We start from the raw sequence: 7436 nt of genomic DNA on the forward strand, positions 1-7436 counted from the left end.
TGCACCCATAAGGCTGGCACAAGTTCTGGCAAGTCCCCCACTCATCCTCATCCCCACCGCATCACCTTAAAGTATCCCTACAATGACCAAGCCATTCCTTTCACACTGACCCCTATTGCTGGAGGAAACGTTATGTCTCATCATTCAGTCCAACTCACAAAGCCACTTCCAAAGTAATAGATATAAATGGGCATGACTGGAAAGTGGTCAAAATACATACTTTTATATGTGTCATAACAGTAATGGAACCTTGACAATAACACTTCTTTTAAACATCCATATGCTTACCCTTGTGCATCTTCTTCTGTGTCATTTTTCTTTTCCGAGTGCTTCTCGGAGGTGCAACCTCTGTGGCTTCAGCAGAGGTCGAGGCAGGCTGCTCACTTCCCTGCTATGACTGGGTAAACACCTTTGGCGGATGTCCTCTGGGTTTTGGAGCCTCTGATGCTCCTCCTGCGACTGTGCAGGGACAGACTCAGCCATCACGATCCGAGGAAGAATCTGGGGCTCTGACTAAGGATGGAGGAGGGGCAACGAAGGAGAAGTGTGAGCCCTTTGAGAGGAGCCCCCACTTGCATGTCCCCTCTCACCATCATCCCTCTCACGGGCCACCCGCACTTCCCTGCAAGCATGGAGCTGGAGAACATATGGCTGCACAGCAGTGGGGCCATGATGACCCGTGTCTACATTTAGATCACTCCCAGACGGGAGGTCTATGAGCCTCTGTCAACTCTTTTTGGGGGAGACAAAATAAACATTAGATCGACTGCCCCCCGATCTGGGGGACACTCCAGACACTTTTAACAGCCCTCTTTTTTTGTTTTTTTTTGGGTTATTTTGTATTTTTGTAGGGTTTTTTTGTGTTTTTTATTAGGGCATTAAAATTACATATTTTACAAATGCCCCTATAAAAGGGGAGGGGGACACTAAAAACATGGGCAATTAAAACAAATTAAACTTTAAAACATAAAATCAAATTAAAATTTGGTTGCCGGAGGTGACAATGCACTCCAGTCCCTCTGGCGCCCACCTCTCGCGGAAGGCCGCGAGCGTACCGGTAGACACCGCGTGCTACATCTCTAAGGACACCCTGGCCCGGATGTCCGCGCGGAAGAGAGGCAGGCAGTCAGGCTGAACGACCCCCTCGACCGCCCGCTGCCTGGACCGAATGAGCCTCTGTCAACTCTTTTAGAGGAGACAAAATAAAACATTTAAATCAAGTACCCCCCCAATCTGGGGGGCCACTCCAAACATTTCCCAATGCCCTTTTTTGTTTTGTTTTTTTTGTTTTTTTTGTGGTATTTTTGTAGTTTTTTGGGGGTTTTTTTTGGGACAGCTCCACAATTCTTTTGGAGTTAACAATAAACATTAAATCATAAACATTAAATCGTGCCTCCCGATCTGGGGGACACTCCAAACATTTCCCAAGGCCCTTTTTTTTTGTATTTTTGTAGGTTTTTTTTGTGGGTTTTTTTGGGCTCTAAAACCATAATTTACCAGTGCCCCCTATAAAAGGGGAGGGGGACATTAAAAACCCGGCAATTAAAACAAATTAAACTTTAAAACATATAAAATCAAATTAAAATTTGGTTGCCGGGGGTGATGATGCACTCCAGTCCCTCCAGCGCCCACCTCTCGCGGAACACTGTGAGCGTACCAGTGGACACCGCGTGCTCCATCTCTAAGGACACCTTGGCTCGGATGTACGCGCGGAAGAGAGGCAGGCAGTCAGGCTGAACGACCCCCTCGACCGCCCGCTGCCTGGACCGAATGAGCCTCTGTCAACTCTTTTGGGGTGGGGGGGGAACAAAATAAAGATTAGATCAAGTGCCCCCCGATCTGGGGGACACTCCAGACACTTAACTGCCCCTTTTTCTAATAAATGTTTTTTTTTTGTGGGTTTTTTTTGTGATTTTTTTGGGGGGCATTAAAACCATATATTTTACAAGTGCCCCTATGAAAGGGGAGGGGACACTAAAAATCCGGCAATTAAAGCAAATTAAACTTTAAAACATATAAAATCAAATTAAAATTTGGTTGCCGGGGGTAACGATGCACTCCAGTCCCTCCGGCGCCCACCTTGCGCACAAGGCCGCAAGCGTACCGGTGGACACCGCGTGCTCCATCTCTAGGGACACCCTGGCCCGGATGTAGGCACGGAAGAGAGGCAGGTAGTCAGGCTGAACGACCCCCTCGACCGCCCGCTGCCTGGACTGAATGAGCCTCTGTCAACTCTTTTGGAGTAAAACATAATTAACATAAAATCAAGTGCCCCCTAATCTGGGGAACACTCCAGACACTTTTCAACTGCCCTTTTTTTTTTTGTGTTTTTTTTTGGATTTTTTTTTGTTTTGTTTTTTTTGATTTTTTTGGGGGCAATAAAATCATATAATTTACAAGCGCCCCCTATAAAAGTGGAGGGGGACACTAAAACCCGGCAATTAAAACAAATTAAAGTTTAAAACAAATAAAATCAAATTAAAATTTGGTTGCCGGGCGTGATGATGCACTCCAGTCCCTCCGGCGCCCAACTCTCGCGGAAGGCCACGAGCGTACCGGTGGACACCGCGTGCTCCATCTCGAAGGACACCCTGGCTCAGATGTACGCGCGGAAGAGAGGCAGTCAGTCGGGCTGAACGACCCCCTCGACCGCCCGCTGCCTGGACCAAATGAGCCTCTGTCAACTCTTTTGGGGGGGGAACAAAATAAACATTAGATCAAGTGCCCCCCGATCTGGGGGACACTCCAGAACTCTTTTTGGGAGGAAACAAAAAATTTAATCGTGTCCCCCCGATCTGGGGGACACACCAAACATTTTCAAGGCCCTTTTTTTGTGTGTGTTTTTTTGGGGTTTTTTTGTGGTTTTTTTTGTTTTGTTTTTTTGGGGGGCACTAAAATCATATTTTTTTTCTCCAAGTGCCCCCTATAAAAGGGGAGGGGGACACTAAAAACACCAGCAATTAAACAAATTAAACTTTAAAACATAAAATCAAATTAAAATTTGGTTGCCGGGCGTGATGATGCACTCCAGTCCCTCCGGTGCCCACCTCTCGTGGAAGGCCGCGAGCGTACCGGTGGACACCGCGTGCTCCATCTCCAAAGACACCCTGGCTCGGATGTACGCACGGAAGAGAGGCAGTCAGTCGGGCTGAACGACCCCCTCGACCGCCCGCTGCCTGGACCGAATGAGCCTCTGTCAACTCTTTTGGGGGGGGAACAAAATAAACATTAGATCAAGTGCCCCCCAATCTGGGGGACACTCCAGACACTTAATGAGCCTCTGTCATCTGTTGTCCATAAGTAGCACGTGTAAGTTCAAATTATGGTAAACAGCAATTAGGGTTTGATTTGATGTTTTAAAGTTTAATTTGTTTTAATTGCCGGTGTTTTTAGTGTCCATCTCCCCTTTTATAGGGGGCACTTGGAAACAAAATTGATTTTAGTGCCCAAAAAAACAAAAAAAACAAAAAAAATACAAAATAAACCCCAAAAAAACAAAATAAAGGGCCTTGAAAATGTTTGGTGTGACCCCCAGATCGGCGGGCACGATTTAATGTTTAGTGTTTCTCCCAAAAGAGTTGTGGAACCCTGAGACCAGCCCAGGAAGAGGAGGAAGGGGCTTACTACAATTCAGACCATCCAGAGGGAGAGGAGGAGAGCAGAATACATCAACTATAACACTGCTACAGAGAGTTGGAGAGAGGGGGAAAAAGAACAGCAATTAGGACCAAAATTGTGTTTTACAACTATTTTGTTGTGAACAATTAAATCAAGTGCCCCCTGTTTAAAGGGGGGGGGGGAGGGCACACTTCAAAAACGTTGTGTATAACATTCACAAAAATATGATTTAATGCCCCCCAAAAAATACAAAAAAAAATACAAAAAAAAACACACAAAAAAAGGCCTCGAAAAATGTTTGGAGTGTCCCCCAGATTGTGGGGCACTTGAATTAACTGGTTAATTTTGTCTCCTATCAAAAGAGTTGTATAACATTCACACTTTAAAATAAGCATGTCCAATTAGCACAACACCCATTTAGCGCCTGTGTTAACCCTTTGGCCAAATAACCCCCAATACCGCGCCCCCCCCCCCAACCAAGAGGAAACGGTCAATAAAACCTCAAATAGAACATACACTCCTAGCCTCCCGGAGTGTGGATGTGAAACGTGTCGTTGACATTCAGCGATTCCTCAGCAAATGTGGGGAAATTGCTGTTATTGAGAAATCTTTAGTGGCCGTGTTGTGAGCGGGGGAGCCGGGTGCAATTCAAACCTTCAGCCGCTGACTCACTGCGGTGCCCGGGTGCATTCTGCCCGCACCGAGCCGCCCCTTCCCCGGTTTTGCAGCCGGTTCCCCACCGATCACAAGCCCATAAAACTCGGCTCCGATTCAGCAAACGGCACAAGGTGGAGAAGCGCTGACTGACTGAGGTTGGAAGCTGAAGAAGTGAGTGAAATGTCGGACTCGAAGCCCTGTGTGTGCCTGGATGGTGAGTGGCGACTAGTGCAGTCCTTCCAGCTCAATGTCCCGGCTCAGTCTCACTGAGCTGGAGCAGGATCGCAGGGCAGGCTCTTTATTACAGTCAGTGGGGAACAGAATGTGAGCCCGAGCCGGGGCTCCTCCACACGGGGCATTTCTCAGGGCTTTAACCTTCGCTCCATGTCTTTGTTTTCCCTGTTTTCAGGATCCTGCTCCTGTGAAAACACCTGCAGGTGCTCCGACTGCCGATGTCCCACCAGCAAAGCTGGACGCTGCCAGAAAAGTGAGTAACTGTGGGGCTGTTTAAAGCTCCTCACATTGTATTTGTGACAGATAGTCCTGGGCAGCACTCGGAGAGGACCAGAATAAGGAAGTTCAAGGTCCATGATTTCACCTGATTTAATTCCCATCAGATTGTCCAATCTATTGAGACTGAGGATATAACATTGCTGGCTGAAGAAGGGGTTGTAGTGTGACATTGCAAAGAGCTGATTTTATTGACTTATCACTAGAAATAGGTTTAGAGAGATACTGACTAACATATTCACCAAAACACACTCTCTGCTGAGGCGGGGCATCTTCAGACGGGTTAGCTGGAGATATGCCACAGATGAGTTTATTCGGGAGGAGCTGAGTGCTGTAATGGGAGGGTCTGGGGGTGTTTCGGGAAACTCATTCATTGTTACTGATTTCTGCCTTTGCCCTCTCCTCTCTCAGGTTGCTGCTCTTGCTGTCCTGCAGGATGCACGAACTGCGCCAGTGGCTGTGTGTGTAAAGGGAAAACCTCCGACAAATGTAGCTGCTGCTCCTGAACAACAGGCCCTTCAGGCTCAATATATAAATTATTGTTCATATGTTCTGTATTACACAGGCCGCATGTCCTCGGTATCTCTGTCCGGATGAGTTGTGTGTTTATATAAACTGATGAAAAGTGAATTCATTGTTTTTGAAATTATCATGTTTGGTATCAGTAAATAAAAAAACGATTTCAAGTCCTGTGATCAGTGCCATTCTCTTTGTTAATTTAAGTGGTGTTCCTAACAACAGCTCAATGTGCGGGGAACAAGTTTGGGCCTAAACAGGTCACATGAGTAAAATGATGCCTTAAAGCCTCGTTGCCACTGGATTTGGTGTCTCGTGGGCTGCATATTGACAGCCCCAAACACTGAAATTAAACTGAAGATATCCGTGAACAGCCAGTTCATTTTCTACAATCAGCAGTCATTTTGAAGAATACATATTTAACACTATTTTGAGTATTTGCATTTATTTTCAAATAGAATGCTTTCTACACATTTCCTCATTTATTCTTTGTAGAATAATTTGCAAATCCTTCTTGCATGGAGCCTCAATGTGTTGGGAGCACTAGTTGGGAATTCAGGAGTGATCTGTCCTCCCACTATAAATATATATAAAGGAAGCTTGTCGAGAAATTTATATCCTGTTGTAGTTCATGAGACAATGGCAAAAGATCAGAATTTTGCCCCAGATACAGCTGAGAATCTTGCATTAACCATATGGGCAGGCTGGTGCTAGTTTAAATTTCTAACTGCTGAGGGAGAGTTGTGACTGCTGTGTACACTTTATGCACCAAACATTCACTTATCAGAGTGACCTCTGACTTGCCTGAATATTTGTGCAATGAAAAATGTTCTCGTGTCATAGTCCACATGCAAGTCACTTGTTCAACTACACAAAGGCTGCCAATTCTTAAAATTAAGTGGATGCAAAAGTGGATGGCACAGTTCAAATGTGCAGTTATAACATAAAACAACAGTGCTGGTGGTTTTGTGGGTGTTAAGAAAATCACTACTGGCTAAAACTCAGTATCCTGCAGGAAAATGAGTGGAATGTAGCTGCAAGCTCATTTCCAAATGATGGGAGAGAGTTGTTAATGGACAGGCTGTATGACATTGTTTAGAGTTTGAATTAGAATGAATACTAAATTCTACTCCCACTATGTGTGCAATATATTATATGAATTTGTAATATCTAGCTATGTATACTAAAGAACCAATCTTTGCCTTTTTCCTAATACATATACATAGATTTCAGTCAACTTTCTATCATTTACATCAACAGTTCATAACATTCTTTAATTAGCGTCCCTTTGAGCCATCTTACAGTACCCAGTCCAAACACCATCACAGTAAAATACTGATTGAAGTCTCTGACAAAAAGATAACTAATTTCAAAGAGAAAAACAGACACACAAATACCTTAACTAATACTTTATTTAACAAGCTTGAGGAAAGAGACTAGGTAATTATAGGCAAAATTATTAAGTGAATCATATTAGCTGGATTCTCTTGTTTATAGCTTAACAAAGTCATGTTTAATCTCTCAAGTTACAGCATAGCTGAGAAATGTTGCACTTACAATTTGTATTCAACACATCATCGATAAATACAAAGCTTTGTATATTAGGGCTATCCTGTGATATACTCACAGGTGCACAGCTTTGCCTGACCTAGTAACTCAGTACTTGGTGAATGGATATTATTACTTCCGCTGGGTTGCTCGTATTAACTAAAACTGGATGTATGTCTTTCTCTAGATTTGATACTATTATTTTACTTCCATGCTCAAAGACACCTGCAACGAAATAACAGGTGTGTTGCACTTTCCAAGTCTACTTCTGCCCTGTTAAGTATTTAACCCTGCTTAACCTTCCACCTTTCACTCTTAGTACCTGCTCTGTTTTAGAGACAATTCTCCAAAATATTCAACAAAAAACATTTGATTGATTCTACGTCTATCATCTCTCAAAACCTTCTAGTTTGGATGGGCCTATCATAGCCTTTTATATGTTTATTTCAGAAAGCAAATCCAACTTTGGCACAAATGACTAACCGTGACCAATGAAGGTCTCATTCAAATGGGCTGAGATGGTTGGTGGCTCTAATACTCACAATTCATGTATCTTGATGCAGACCAAACCTTTCAAACAGGTTCTA

General features: G+C 44.1%; 1 long non-coding RNA gene across 1 annotated transcript; it reads left to right on the plus strand.

The window, feature by feature from the left end:
* Nucleotides 1-4231: 4231 nt before the first annotated feature.
* LOC139278249 (uncharacterized) lies at nucleotides 4232-5473 on the plus strand. The gene is made up of 3 exons (XR_011596224.1): nucleotides 4232-4489; nucleotides 4685-4762; nucleotides 5197-5473. It is a non-coding gene; the product is annotated as an uncharacterized lncRNA (long non-coding RNA).
* The last annotated feature ends 1963 nt before the right edge of the window (nucleotides 5474-7436 follow it).

Source organism: Pristiophorus japonicus, chromosome 13, assembly GCF_044704955.1.
Source record: "Pristiophorus japonicus isolate sPriJap1 chromosome 13, sPriJap1.hap1, whole genome shotgun sequence".
Taxonomy (NCBI): domain Eukaryota; kingdom Metazoa; phylum Chordata; class Chondrichthyes; family Pristiophoridae; genus Pristiophorus; species Pristiophorus japonicus.